Below are 16,545 nucleotides of genomic sequence, written 5' to 3'. Positions count from 1 at the left end.
ATATTTACACACATCCCTGAAGGAGGGCATATCCTGATTCTCTGACACAAAAATGTCATTGATTCCTGTGCATACTGCAGAAATGTGAGGGCTGACTTTCATGCTCTACTTTCCTAGTATCTGATTCTAGCAGAAATATGAAAGCTGACCATTGTTTGTAATTACCATTTCAAGCTCTGTTTTGGAATACAAATGACAATAACAGACGGGGCTTGATATGAGATCGTAGCTCCACTGTATGCAGCATGTGTCCAAAGAGACAATCTTTACCCTGAAGAATTTATGATCTAAACATGTAAAATGAATGAAAGAAGTCATCAGTGCAGAGACGTCACAGTTCAGTATCTGATACTCAGTTTTGATAATGCCTCATGTGTGGGGTAACTGGTTAACAAAAAATCAAAAAACAAAAAAAAGTCCAAAAAACCAACAACAACAAAAGAGAATTTGCAAGTTGGGTGTTGAATTTAAGATATATGAAATTATACTGTATTTTATATATATTTGATACAGATTCACCCAATGTCTTTGAAATACCTTATACTATTCTTCTTGTATCCACAAGTAAACAAATCTCTGATTTTTAACTTTCTAATGAAGACTACAGAGATAGCTTAAGTTCTCCTTCCTTCCGTCTGCCTACCACTGCAATAATAATCTGGGTGTCCCCGTGAAATTTCCTATGACATTGTTTCTAAATATTTCAGAGCTCAGACCAACGATTAAATTCTTTTCCAAGTTTGAATTCACTTTATATTGGCATGCAAATCATAACTATTTGGAGCTTGTAGAGTTTTTCATAGTTTTCATGATCAGGCAATAGGCAAAGCTAAAGGATTTGGGGTTTGTTTTGTCTTTTTCTCTGAAAGGTCAACTCTGCTTTTTCCCCAAGCCTGTTAACTCCACTTCAGCTATTACAAATGTTAATAAAAAGAATCTGAAAATTTTTTGACTCCCTGTACATGTGATTGTCAGTGCACAAAAAGAAGCAGTGTTCCAGTGTCAGCAAATTGTGTTGCCTTTCTTTTGAGACAATAATGAGAGGTTGGTTACATTCTTGCTCATCAAGGATCAGCTCTGTATTTGAAAGGAATTGCCCAAAAAGAGGAAACATAGATGTATCTAGGGTATTTTAATTGATACCAGGAGATTTCTTTATTTTTCTGAGCTGTACAAATCCCAGTCTTTGTCAATTAATGTCAGGAACTTTTCTCCTTTGAATAGTAGGAAAAATGCAAGAGGCAATTCTCCTTGCCTTATTGAAGAAAATTGCTGTAACCTGTTTCACCTACATGTTGTGTGAACAGCTTCTATTTACAATATCATAGAATAGTTTTGCTGTTGTATATTAGCACAGGCCTGAAAGCCAGAACAGTTTGTGTAGCCAGCTGCAATTGCATTATGCAATTGAGACACTCTGCAAACAATTCAGTCAGGCATCAAAGATTTTTTTGTTTTGTTTTTAACCCTAAAATGAATCATGGTGGGCTTCACATCTTAAAGCTATGAAATAGAAGAGTAAGAATATTTTGACTAGAAGGAGAAGGTAAATAGAGTGTACAGTTTTGGAAGGTGACTATTTTAGTAGGAGGATTGATTTTGGAGGGGTACGATTGTATGCAGTTAGAAATAAAGAGCAGCATTCCTGGGTGAGCTGAGGAGGCATTACAGTAGGAAAGCTGCAAGCCAATATGGATATTTCAAAGTCCTTAAGTAGCCCAATCACTCATCTGAGTTCCATTACCCTCCTTTAGGTAACAATATCTGTAGTGATGTGTAAATGAAGCCAAAACTGAAACCAGAAATTATTTTGGTGTACCATAGCCTCTTCTTCCCCAATACAGGCTTGGTTAGTGGTTATATTGACAACACAATACTAAATCTCAGCCACATGGCTGGAGGACCCTTCAGATTTGTTCCTCTTTTAGGAGAGAAATTTAATGCTCTGTTACCCTCAGTAGACCCAAATGGCTTTACATACACGCATCCATATATGTATTTATGTTGTGTGGATGACTGTATTAGTATTACACTAGCTGAGAATTCTCTCATTTCTGCAAATTTTTCCTTTCAGTAAAACTTTAAGGTCACTTTCCACTGGGACAGAATTAAGTAAGCAGAGACAAAGTTGTTGATTATTTAAAGATGACAAAAAGCCAAGAAAATGTAAAATTTAATACCTCTTCTGTATCAAAAGCTTAAACAGCCTAGGGAAAGAAGGATGTTTATTTAGGAACATCACTAATTTAATCAATTGTTTAACATGATACTTAAATTAAGTACAAAGTTTTTATCCATTCTGTAAATGGATAAACCTATTTCTACCTCATTTATATTTAAAACTTAAAAATTGTCTTCCATTTAATCCATTTGCTTATGCACAACCTATGCACCAAGTAGATATTTCTGGGTACTTTCTGTGGGTTGTGGTGCTGCATTTATTGGCTGAAATAAGCTTGGAAATGGCATTTCTTTCCCTTCCAATAATAGCTTTTTCCATTTAGTCGTCAGTGATGATATTCCATCTGTTACACTAACGAACACTGAAATTATCAGGGGACTTTTTATGGACCAGCATTTCCTACGATACCAGTGTAGCTTGAACTTGAATATTCATTCATTCCTTCCACAAATGATCATTCCATGAGCTTCTGCCTAAATATCAGTTGTATTATCTGCTAACGGTTTAATAACTTTCAAATGGCTGTTACTTGTCTGATGAAATAGAGATCCTGCATCTGATGATACATTAAGCGAGACAGCCACACTCTATAGACTGGAGTAATTTGGTAGTGTTCAGTGAAGTACTAGAAGACATTCTCCAAAGACTTGGAAATGTTACATTTTCCAGGTACCATGGAAACTCATAGGAAATGAGCACAATCAATGGCACAGTCAGCAGTGGAATGCTGGCAAAATGTATTTTACACCATTAAAACCTGTCAGTAGTTTTCCTGACCTGAAAGGCAGTTTGAATACATTTGTATATTAGGGGAAAATAAGTATTTAGACTTTTGGCAAAACCAGATGAAAGCAAGAGGCCTGGATTCTATTTTTCAATCTGTTGTTTGTTTTGTTTAACAAATTATCTAAACTCTGTGTAATAATTAGTTCTTAATAATTTATTAATGTCCTTAGTATGCTGTTAAAAAACCACATTTTCCTATGCCATTTTCACTGAACCATCTCCCTGTGTGATTTCAAACACAGTCAGGTCATGGCAGTTTAACATGACAGTGCTGATGGACCAGTATATGTCCATCATTCATGACATTTAGGAGGCTGTGCAACTTAACCTAAAGCATAATGCAAGAGTCTTATTTCTTTGCATTGGGAAATGTGAAGACGGTTTGTACCATCCCTTACTGACAGCTTCTGAAATTCAGCAAACAATATTTCTTGGGATTGCCTAACTGAACCATAGGTCTGAGCTCTGATTCGTGGTCAACATAACTCCCAGCTATGTATGGACTCAACCTGTGTTATTAAAATTTCTAAATGTTGCAATAACGTAAATAAAGGTGTGAACAATAAGATGGTTTTTGTCTTTCTATAAATCTCTGCTTGTATAAATCAAGTTGTGACATTTATGCCAAAGGGCAGTGAATTAATAGCGTATGGTAATTGTGCTGGTTTTGGCTGGGATAGAGTTAACTTTCTTCATAGCAGCTAGTATGGGGCTGTGTTTTGGATTTGTGCTGGAAATAATGTTGATAAAGCAGGGATGTTTTAGTTACTGCTGAGCAGGGCTTGCACAGAGTCAAGGCCTTTTCTTCTCCTCACACCACCCCACTGGTGAGTGGGCTGGGGGTGCACAAGAAGCTGGGAGGGGACACAGCCGGGACAGCTGACCCCAACTGACCAAATGGATATTCCATACCATATGACATCATGCTCAGCATATAAAGCTGGGAGAGGAAGAAGGAAAGGGGGGACATTTGGAGTAATGGCATTCATCTTCCCAAGCAACTGTAATGCGTGATGGAGCCCTGCTTTCCTGGAGATGGCTGAACACCTGCCTGCCGATGGGAAGTAGTGAATAAATTCCTTACTTTGCTTCCTTGCACGGCTTTTGCTCTACCTATTAAACTTTCTTTATCTCAACCCATGATTTTTTTTACTTCTACCCTTCCGATTCTCTCCCCCATCCCACGTCGGGGGAGTGAGCGAGCAGCTGTGTAGTGCTTAGTTGCCGGCTGGGACTAAACCATGACAGTAATCTTTACCTTTCAGCAAGCTGATCATCTAACATGCTTTAATATAGCTTATAGGTAGCTGATACATAATGTTAAAGCCCTCAGGGTTATATTACTTGGTAAAAATTGACAAGTTACATTAAGAATACAGTTTTGTGAATATTTAGAATTCCAAACTGAGTAAATGCCATTTTACCAGCACATTTCAGAAGCCTCATTTGGAGTTATGGTCTGTTGATCAATATATATTTTCTGTTTTAATTTAGAAAATGTGAAAATAAGTACAGAATCTTGTCAGAAACTACAGTGGCTTCCTTTAGAGCTTTTAAATGTAGGGGAAAAAAAATAATTAGCATGCATACTGATTAGACAAACATAATATTTACAGTATAGAACATGCGTTGTTATTTAGACCACAGTTATCAGTGCTTCCTTATCACAGATTCATAGAATCATAGAATTGTTTTGGTTGGAAGGGACCTTAAAGATCATCAAGTTCCAACCCCCCTGCCATGGGCAGGGACACCTCCCACTAGACCAGGTAGCTCAAAGCCCCATCCAACCTGGCCTTGAACACTTCCAGGGTTGGGGCATCCACAACTTCCCTAGGCAACCTGTTCCAGTGGCTCACCACCCTCATGGTGGAGAATTTCTTCCCTATATCTAATCTAAATCTACCCTCTTTCGGTTTAAAGCCATTACCCCTTGTCCTATCACTACATGCCCTTGTAAAAAGTCCCTCTCCAGTTTTCTTGTAGGCTGCCTTCAGGTAGTGGAAGGCTGCTATAAGGTCTCCCTGTGCTATCCCAAACCTGTGTTCTTCACCCGGTGTGCAAAAAGCCAATTACTACACACAGAGTCAAGATATCCATTTATTACAAATCTGCATGCAGATAGGGTGCCATGCATCTAATACAGCCAGCACACCTTATCTTAATCACACAGCTTATATCACACAGTTAATTAGCTAAATTAGCATACTTCACAAAGATTGGTTATAAAAATTGCTGACTCTAATTTAAACAACATAAAACATTTGCGCATGCTCTAACTCATTTACATATAATATACATTAAAATGGACTACATTTTTTCTATTCTAATTAGCTAAGTTGCCTCAGGATACTATTTTGACACTCTATTCTATTTTCCTAGAATTTGTCCTTGTGTTAATCCTTATTGTTAGTTAGTGGAGACAGTTTTTATCTTTAATATGCCTAAATACCAGGTGCATTTGTTACGAAATACCTTCTTTACTTTCTTTCCATTCTTTTAACTTATTTTTTGACCTTGTGGTTCGAGATGTTCTATAAAACCCAGAGCTTTCTCTTCTCCAGGCTGAACAACACCAACTCTCTCAGCCTGTCTTCAGAGGAGAGGTGCTCCAGCCCTCTGAGCATCCAAGTAATTTCACTAATACCAAAACTATAGTAATCTCTACTGAGATAAAAGTATCACTATCTCACCCAAAAGCAATACTGTAGGCATTTAAAATTAAGACCTCTAAGAACTTTAAGATTCATGGATATTCTTTAAGAATTCCTGAACTCACAGGTCATCATATTTAGCAGATATGCCCTAATTATGTTAAAAAGTCTTTACAAATTCTGTATGAAAATGTATAGATTTATATAAACAGATTAGTCCTTTTGTCTTTATTGCCTTTATCATCACACTTGTAAAAATGAAATTGTGTGCTCATAAAACATTACACATGCATCATTCACTTTGTAGCAAATGCCAAAATATTAAATAACGTGGGGGTTTTTTGCTCATGAGATATCCTCAGCAAATGTATTTTTTGGCATTTTTATTGGTAACTTTATTTCTTGTATAAGACATTGGGAGGTAGTAGCTGTACAAAAGAGAAAGAAAACTCTTACCCATACCAGTAGCCCACCAAGAGGCAATTTGCTGCCTACAGTACCTGTGCTCCAACGTGCTGCGTCCTTCCCACAGGCTGCAGTTCTTCAACAACTGCTCTAGCATGCGTCTTTTCCACTGGGTGCAGTCCTTCAAGGACAGACTGCTCCAGCATGGGTCCCCCATGGGCCACAGGTCCTGCCAGGAGCCTGCTTCGGAATGGGGTCTCTACGGGTTGCGGCTTTCTTCAGGGTATGTCCACTCGCTGCAGCATGGGGTCTTCCTTGGGCTGCAGTGTGGATATCCACTCCACTGTGGACCTCCATTGGCTGCAGGAGGACAACCTGCTTCACCATGGTCTTCTCCACAGCTTGCAGGGAAATCTCTTCTCTGGTGCCTGGAGCACCTCCTCCTCCTCCTCCTCCTTCTCCCACCTTGGTGTCTGCAGGGCTGTTTCTCACACCTTTTTCCTCACTCCTCTTTTTTGTCTCCTTCCTCACCCAGAAACTGATTACCTTCCTCCAGGTCTCCCTCTCCCCTCCCAATTTGCCTGCATACCTGAGCATCTGTATTGGGTTTGCGTGGCAGCGCTTTGGTAGCAGGGGGGGCTACAGGGGTGGCTTCTGTGAGAAGCTGCTAGAAGCTTCTCCTATGTCTGATAGAGCCAATGCCAGCAGACTTCAAGACGGATCTGCCACTGGCTAAGGCTGAGCTAATCAGCAACAGTGGTAGCGCCTCTGTGATAACATATTTAAGAAGGGGGAAAAAAACCAGGAAGAGCCAGCCGGAGAAGAGAGGAGTGAGAATATGTGAGAGAAACAACTCTGCAGACACCAAGGTCAGTGAAGAAGGAGGGGGAGGAGAGGCTCCAGGCGCCGGAGCAGAGATTCCCCTGCAGCCCGTGGTGAAGACCATGGTGAAGCAGGTTGTCCCCCTGCAGCCCATGGAGGTCCACGGTGGAGCAGATATCCACCTGCAGCCCGTGGAGGACCCCACGCTGGAGCAGGTGGATGCCTGAAGGAGGCTGTGATCCTGTGGGAAGCCCATGCTGGAGCAGGCTCCTGGCAGAACCTGTGGAGCCGTGGAGAGAGGAGCCCACGCTGGAGCAGGTTTGCTGGCAGGACTTGCGATCCCGAGGGGGACCCACGCTGGAGCAGTCTGTTCCTGAAGGACTGCACCCCGTGGAACGGACCCATGCTGGAGCAGTTCGTGAAGAACTGCAGCCCGTGGGAAGAACCCACGTTGGAGAAGTTCGTGGAGAACTGTCTCCTGTGGGAGGGACCCCACGCTGGAGCAGGGGAAGAGTGTGAGGAGGAAGGAGCGGCAGAAACAACGTGTGATGAACTGACCACAACCCCCATTCCCCGTCCCCCTGCGCCGCTCGGGGGGGGAAGAGGTTCAGGAGTGAAGTTGAGCCCAGGAAGAAGGGAGGGGTGGGGGGAAGGTGTTGGTTTTTTAAGATTTGGTTTTACTTCTCATTATCCTACTCTGATTTTGATTGGTAATAAATTAAACTAATTTCCCCAAGTTAAGTCTGTTTTGCCCATGATGGTAATTGGTGAGTGATCTCCCTATGTCCTTATCTCGACCTACGAGCCTTTTCTTCATATTTTCTCTCTCCTGTCCAGTTGAGGAAGGGGAGTGAGTGAGCAGCTGTGTGGTGATTAGTCCGGCTGGGACTAAACCACGACAGCATCCTAGAGCTGGCACTAATTTTTTAGCTGTGATTAATTTATCCACATGGTCTCATCAGTTTATGTGTTGTTACAGATCTATTTCTTCAGCAATGTACTATGCGTAACTTTTGATAATTTAATAATATATACTCCTTGACTTTCCTCACTTGTGCAGTTGAGTAGGAAATGCTGTAAGCCAACTGAAAATAAACTGTGGATTGGTTCTAGGGTTTTGTTTCTCAGTGATACTTCCCCTAGCAGAATGACATATGGGTTTTTTGTGCTGCCATGTTGCAATCTCTGCTTTCCAGCTTGTTTCAAACTCTAGCAACAGCACATTTTTCCGTAATAGTTTCCACCCAATTTGACCGATATGTTCAGCATAATCTTTTATTTATTTCTGTACGTATAAATAAATTTAGAAATGTAAATAGAGACACTCTATTGGATGATATCAATTAAATAAAATAAATTGAAAAGAAATATTTCTATGTCCTTTCAGATATGTCCAGGGTAGCTCATTTTCTCCATTTTGCTTGCTACTGCAATAATTTCCTCTTGTTTCTTCAGTTGCAGAAAGCCCTACAGCATCATCTGGGTTTGTGAGAAAAGACTTTCTGATCTGTGAGATCTGGATCTGTGTCATCCTGCAGACAATTCCCCTGCTCCTCATGACTCAAGTTATGCATTTCTGGCTTTCTGTGCCTTTCCTTCCCCTAAGGAAGCCTTGTTGCTTATATATCCCCCTGCAGGGCTCCACCTCATCCCAGTTTCCAGACAGACTTCCTATCTGCTGTCTAGACATAGTAATTTTAATAAAATACACATCATCTTTACAGAAAACTGGAAAGGATCCCAAGCTGCATACAACTAGTGAACAAACCAGTAAGAGAAACTCAAATTGTGATCGTGGTTCTTTTTCCCTCCCCCCCCCCCCCCCCAAAGAAAGCACATGTTGTGCCGCTCTGTATGGGCTGTTTTGTGGTATATAACTGCATACCTTCACCCCATCAGTTATTCCTGCAACTAAAGCTAAACTGTGTCATGGTTTGAACCTGAATTCTAAGAAAATTAAATGAATGTATATACAAAGGCATTAAGCTCACTTTGAGATTCTTGGAGAGTTTTGTGAGCAAAAGGGGCAATACGACAACCCGTATTTATCCAAGAATTTGTTATCAGTCCAAGTAATGTTTTATCAGTTTAAACAAAATAAAACAAACAATTATTCTTAGTCCAGTTACAATGATACAAGCACTTTAATCCAAGTTATCTAAGTAAGTAATACAAGGGGAAAAAAAATCAACATTACACTTAAAATTGTTATACAAAAGCTTCCTAGTTTTCTTTTCATTATTATAGTCAAGTTATGGGTCAACTTGAAGTTATTTTGGCCATTTTGTACTGCAGGCAGCTTACATGCTTTGTCTTCATGGGCTTCCAGCTACAAGTTGTTTTGGCGCTTTTTTTTTTTTTTTTAAACTGTTTTCACCTGTTAGTTAGACCTTTGGCATACATGCTACAGAGCTAAGCAGAAACAAATTCAGGTAGTTAGCCAATGACTAGGGACTTGTAATCATAAAGCAAACTGAAATCACCTCAGAACAAGGCAACCCGTGGCAAGTCTTGAGACCCTGCATAGCTGGAACACTTTACTAGTAATAGGAGAATCATGCTTACTAGGCTACAATCACTGTCTGAAGGAAAGCTGGAATCCTAGTGCTTGATGTTTGCTTGTTCTTTCACAGTTTTGTAACTCATTCTGTATAGGCAGTTTGGTGTAGTACAGTGGTATAGTTTCACTGTACTAGTTACTTCTACAGCTGAAGTAATGTTTACTTCAGATTTGAACTGACCCAAGCAGAAATAGGACCAGGTTGAAGTTCCTAGTCAGAATAACCATACTTGCTGCTACTGATGCTGTATATATTTAATAATGATTATTTGTGTTCAGATGCACAGAGGTTGAGTAATCACTGAAGAATAAATTCTGGCAAATCACAGTTAGCATTTTAAGGCTGAGCGGTCCTAGATCTCATATTGATACACATTTGGAGCCCTATGCTTATGCATAGTCTTATGCATGAGTCTTTCCTTACTCATCCTCTGCAGGAAGACCTTGTGACTCCAGTTTGCACTGGTTACAAATGCTTCACAACCATTTTAAAGATTTACACAGCTGGGGTATAATCACCTATGTCTCATTCTCATTTATCCAAAGAATCAATTTACAATAAGATTTGATTGTCGAAAGAAAGATGTAATTCTATAGTAAAATCATTATTTTTAGTGGCTGTTTTATGTGAGATCTGTACTGAATAAGAACGTTGTACTTAATGGTCTTATTCCTGAGAATTTTGCTGGTCTGAATCCATCTGAGTCACCCGTGTTAATGGCATCGTAGCAGTGTTGGAGTAAATTCAGATCAGCAAAATTCTTAGGAATAAAACCATTAAATACAGTATTTGTGAGTGAATCAGAATTTCTAATTGCAAAGTACATTTGTAATTATTACAGTTGTAATATTTCTGTTATACTTATAAACATTTGTTTGTGGTTACTAATGTTATTTTTTATAGCCAACACTAATGATTGTTTTCCTCTGCAAGCTTTTTTGATGATGCTAATATTTTTGCCATTAATAACCATCAAACATTTCTTTCTTGTGATTTGCATCTTTAGTAGAAGTAATCTTGAATGGCTGATCATCATGTTTTGTCTCTTTATTATTTTTCTTTCATACTCCTTTGTGATTAAAAACCAATCAAGGAAAGTTCAGTTTTCTGTTTCATGTCTTAGTAAGTGGTTTTGGTGTATTGGATATTCCGTGTTGTGTCATTATGTAACAACTTAAGTTTGAAAGAAATGACAGCATTAATCAATCAAATATCTGTTCATAATTTCTAAAAGTTATATGAAGCTTTCAAGAATACATTTTTCCTGACACTGTACATGCTGGTAACAACCTGCGTAGAACACGCTACTATTTCCAATCTGAATTCTTTAAAAGTAACTGCTATGTTTGCAGATGAACAGAAAATCAAAACAGCGATATTTTTTTCTTCAAGATTAGTTTTTTGTGACTTCCCTGGTGTTACACTATAGATCTACAAACAATAGGTTCTTCAATAATTTCTTCCTTGTGGAAAAACAAATTCAGGAATTTGCAGCATGCTGACATATATATTTAATGAGCTGCTGTTCTAAAAGAATCACAAGGTCTCCTCTAAAAACCACTGAAGTCCAAGACACTGCTGTAGCATTATTCTGATTCACTGGACATTAAGGCATATGCACGTAGCAATACTCTGGAATTTTCTGCTGTCTCCAACAGGTGCATGGATAGAATACATTTACCTGAAGAGAATGGGAAATATTGTGAATATACCATCCATAATCCAGAAGGGAGCTTCCATCAGCTTCTACACGATGATGGCTGTTGTGACTAACAGCCCTTTCTCATCATCAAAGGTAGATTTTCAGACTAGGAATTGCTGGTCACTTACTTTTAATAGACTTCTGGAATTTTATCATCATTTAGTATCAGCATGTCAGGTTGCAGAAGTTCTTATCTTTCATGCTTCTTCAAGGAACAGTTTCATGAGCAATTATGATCTGCTTAAATCTCACATATAAGAAACGTCAGCCTGAAGTATGTGATCTAAAGTTTTCCTCTTGTGGATATCAACACAACCCAAAATCTGAAAGCTTCCTAAAAAAATTGTTATTCATGAAATTCCAAAGATGAGTCTGTTAATCAGTATTTGTTTTCTCCTTGAAAATTCAGTGATGCATACTTGGAACATGACCAAGTCAACATAATGAGTTGGGAATTTTTAACAATTTGATCTGAAGAAGGAAAAGCTAGGCATAAAAGTAAAACACGTTCTTTCCCACCCCACCCTTCCCTTCCCTGCCGCTCCCCCCATGTGAGGATCTTCTACCATGTGCATCTGCAGCAGCTCCTTTGGAGGAACTTGAAAAAGTCCTGAAGTTTTTACTCAAGTTATACATTCTCACAATGACTGTTCTTGAGTATGTTGCACCATGTTTTACACAAGAAACAACACTCTCAATTCTAAGCCACTGTTTCTTCATCTTTTCTGTTGTTAACACATGCAATGCACGTCCAAAATAGCCCTGAAGTACACAAGGTGTCAGACCACATGTTTGGTAAACATGTGACAGGCAAAACTGACCTGCAGTGGTGTAACTATGGTCAGTGATGGCTCTTTGATCGCAAATAAGCTTTAAACATTAGAAGAAAAACAAATAAAGGTATTTCAACTTGTCTAGATTTTAAATGTAGGGATTTTTTGCTTGCAGTCTTGCACTTGGACTTCAAGGGATGAAGAAGTACTTTGTCAGCCAAACGGTAAACTCTGTAGGAGGGAAGATAATCAACACTAAGTCACAGCTGCTCTAACCATCCAAGTAATATTATCAAAATCCAGCTACAAACAAGTCACAATTTCTGCATCTGTTCTCACCTTCCACTCTTGCTTTCAGCCAACTCAAAATGCACATTTTGGCAGCCATACAACTTCATCTGATTTCGTGCTACAGTTCCTCAGTGGGAGCTGGAGAAATGGTTGATAAATCAACTCAACCACTAATCACACCATCCACGTCTCCCCAAGTAAAGCTTTCTACAACTGGAAAAAAATGACGATTTCTAAGTATCATAATAAGCTAATTCTCCCTTTCTGAGAAATTACACTTTTTGAACTACAATGGCAATGGAATTGTGCAGATTGAACACTCCATGGTACCTGAATAAGTTATTCTCTCCCAGAAGCTGTTCTTGTCTCTTTGTGGATGTTATACTCTCATCACATCCCTATTCTTTCTAGCAATTATACCCTGAAAACTGCCTACCTCCTCTGCATGTGGAACCCTTGAAATACACTGTTATCATCATTCTGGTACTGCCTTGGGAGCTCTGGAACATGGTTTTGGAGCTGTGCATCGCCACTCAGGTCAGCATCAGCCAGTCAGGACTTTGGGAATATACACGTGTGGAACTACAAATCATGTGAGAAGTTTGGGAAGCAAGAGCATGACAGAAAAAGTCAGGTAGTAGCACAGCATATATAGCATGACAAGAATTTTATCAAAATAAAAAATATAGATTTACTTTTACAGAATCTGTAGAATTAATCTCAAGTGATACCTCCCATTTTATGATTATTGTAGAATTCATTTGGGTTAAGCTACATATTCTGAGTAAGAATATTGCAAGTGCAGATAGTTCTCACCCTTTTCTGGGTTTTTTTTCAGAAGGCACTTTTTGATACTTCAGACTTGTCATTATGGGTAATTTTACTTGGAGACCTGTATAGAACGGTTTTGTTTTGAAAATGACAGAAAACTAGACTGTTATCAGTATTCAAAATAAAAGGTGTTTTTCTGTGAAATGTTAAATTCTTAACAGTGGATAAAGTCACAAAGGCAGCTGTACATGAGCTGTACCTATCAAAAGTCTTAGCTGAAGATTTGTCACTTCTGTTTTAGCTTTATGCTGGTGATAAGGTTGTGGGGGGAAAAAAAAACACCACCAAAACTCCCCAAAACACACTTTATTTATGAATTCTATTAAATTGTCTGATTAACGTTAATGATGAAAAATATTTTGATTTCTTAAGATTTTATTATGGTTTCCAAAATGTAACTGTAAAAATGTAACTTCTGAAGACCTTGTCTGTCTTTACCGTTTTCAGGACACACAATGGTCTGTTTATTGAAATTATTATCCCAATGTCTTAGAGTGTAAGCACCTGTTAACACACTTGTTCATTGATATTTCTAAAGAAATATGTATAACTGTATGGAACTGTGTTGACCACGTATGTTTTCAGACCTCACAGATTATTCATGCTCCACAGTGATACGGAGTAATTCAGTGAATGAGCAGAAATTATGAGCATTGAACCCCATAGGCTGTTTTGGTTGTCTAGGTTTTTGTTTTGTCTTTTTTTTTACACTCTATTAATACTAAGGAATAAAATAACATGTACTTATTCAATCTAGCAGAAATCACCATAGTACGTATTTTACATCTCTCCCACTATAACATTTGAAAGGAAAAAAAAAAATTCCAATTTAGTATGTGTCCATTATTATTTCAGGCAGACTTGAGAGTTACTGATGTTTTGTAATCTGTAGAGATTATATCTGTATTTTGATTTGTCACCGGTGGCAGTTTCAATGCTCTTTTCCTCGTGGGGATTTCTACTGAGGACTACTGGGCAGGTGCAGTGTACTTCATGTTCCCATGTGTGCTGCCTCTTCCTCTTCCCGTTTTGGTGTGTTACGGTGCCAGACATGGTGATAACATATGCTCTCCATAGTTAGTGCAGGAGGAAAATAAGCCTCAGAAGGGTTTTACCAAGGGTTATAAAGTTCTGGTGGTCGCAGACCCCAAGGTTAGGGCTGTCCCTGTTTGACATTGTGTATTTGCTGTTCAAAGTTAAATAAGATGACTGACGTTATGGATCAGTACGAATGCAGACTTCTGCTTTGTCGGTATATTCTGGTTGTGATAATGCCCTTTACAAAAATGGGAAAATACAACCAGCATTGTTTCAATTTTTGCTTCAGGCTAGCACTGCGTATTAAATTTTTGTCCCAGCTTCTTCACTGGTCTTTACCTTAGTCAACTTCTGCGTCTCTGCTGTGTTCGTAATGTTTGTTCCTAGCTGTGCTTCAGCATGACTGCACTGTTATTTTACTTTTTGTGTCATAGTATGTCCTTGACTTATTTACCCAGATCTCTATTAACTGACTTATACCATAGAACAATATAATACAGCCACATGACTATTTTCCAAGTCCTTGTGAAAATTCATCATACTATCTAGCATTTTTCATTTGCCCATGTTAATCTCCAGCATATTCTGGGAATCCTCTCTAGACATAGGCAACTGCTTCAAAGGGTTTTGGTTTGTTTATCTATTTATTTATTTATTTATTAATGGAATTTTCTTGATCTGTATTTGCACTCTTGTGTTCTTTCTTGTATTTCTGTGTTCAGAAGTGTCAGACAAACAGTGTATTTTTAATCAGGTATTGCAGAAAAATTAATGAGATTGTGCACTAATCCATCTGCAGAATAGGACCAGGGAACAGGACTTCTTAAACTGTTCATGAAGAAGCTGCAGGACAAAAAGCATTCTGAGCAATGTGGCAGAGAACATCTTACTATATATTTTACATTACTTAATAAGCAATTTCAAAGATACTATTGTAGTAATTTTCAGACAATTTTTAAAAAGTGGAAATTAACTTTAGTAAATATGTATTTTTATGATCATTTGGGCGAAATTTTCTTGCCTACAATTGTTACGTTTTATTTGGTTTTGTGGACTTTGCTTAACCTAGCAGATCCCTCTCAAAATGCTTCCTACCATATATTTGATGATGAGAACAGACAATGTGGTCATGCAAAAAACTCCTGTCATTCAGAGTATTTATTAGCTTGGTTTTTGCCCTAACTATAAACCGAAGATTCACTTCAGTGAATGTGTCATTACAGCTATAGGTGCATATAATTTTACAGAAAGACACTTTCCATTGTGCAAGAAAAAGGTAGTAAGAAAAAAATTGGCTCCTCATTGTAGGTATGTGATATACAATAAGGATGGGTAAAGAGAATATTTTTCTCAAAATATCTGTTCTTTATTACTACTCTCTGTTGTATAGAGCTACTTTAGTGCTTTAGGAGGGTAGCTTTTAATGAATAACTAATACAGTATTTAGTACTGTATCTGTAATTCATAGTCACAGGTTATGTCAGCATATGTCTCCAGTTTCAAATGTGACTTCTTAGGGAAATATTTGTAATCAAGGTAAAATCAGAAATAAAATTGCTGAAGTGTATGTACATTTTGGGTAGGAATAATGTAGATTTATCATTGTATTACATACTTGATGTTTTAAAAATGAAGCAAATAATCCATAGGTAAATAATACTGTTATTAACTATGTCATACGAAGTACTTGTAATATATCTATCTATCTATCTATCTATCTATCTATCTATCTATCTATCTCAAAAATTAGAAAACTATTTAATGTTTTGTTTTAAAGAAAGTGCATTTTAATTATCTCAAGAAATCCCTCTAAAAAACGTGACATTCAGTACTGTAGCATGTTTACTAGTAGCTTCATAACTTTTCTCTTTCCTTTTTTTAAAGGTATAATGAAAACAGATTTTTCAGCATTAGAAATGACGTAAGAGATAACTAAGTGGTCTTAGTTTCTAATTTTTACCAATCCAGAAGATTTTAGGTTTGCTCTTGCTCTTCCATTACTTTAATTTATATACTTATGCTGTGAGGTTTTCACGGGAAACAAAATTCAGTGTTCTTGGGTTCTGATGTGGGATCAGAATACTTTTCTTGCCATAGAAATTATGATATACAGAATGCTTTATGTGACTACTTTATGTCAAATATTTTAAGATCTAAATTGTGTGCATTTTTCCTGTATTCAGTGAAGAAACAATTGTACAGAGTTAAAAGCTCAGTCACTTAAATATCAGCTGCCACTTGATGAGTATTTAGTGTAAAAAGCAGTAAACTTGAGTGTATGTATTTATAGGATTGGACATTAATGTATGTTTCAAGTTTAAATAAGATATAGTGAAACAGTTACTGGTTTTCCCTCCATTTTCCACTTTCCTCAATAATGAAGGTAAATATTAGTGGTTTTCATCCGCTTTTTTTTTCCTCAAACAAAAAAAGTGAAACAAAGAAGTAAAACAAGTTTCCCAAAGCTACAGAACAAGCAAAGAGCAGAACCAGATTAAAA

At 38.0% G+C, this 16,545-nt stretch overlaps 1 protein-coding gene across 1 annotated transcript in view; it reads left to right on the top strand.

Annotated features, from left to right (window-relative positions):
- NCAM2 (neural cell adhesion molecule 2) overlaps nt 1-16,545 on the top strand; it is a 314,409-nt gene that overhangs the window by 200,361 nt on the left and 97,503 nt on the right. The window lies entirely within an intron of this gene.

This window comes from Gavia stellata, chromosome 1, assembly GCF_030936135.1.
Source record: "Gavia stellata isolate bGavSte3 chromosome 1, bGavSte3.hap2, whole genome shotgun sequence".
Lineage (NCBI taxonomy): Eukaryota > Metazoa > Chordata > Aves > Gaviiformes > Gaviidae > Gavia > Gavia stellata.
The sequence above is the reverse complement of the archived record's forward strand: the minus strand, read 5'-3'. Positions and strand labels throughout refer to the sequence as shown.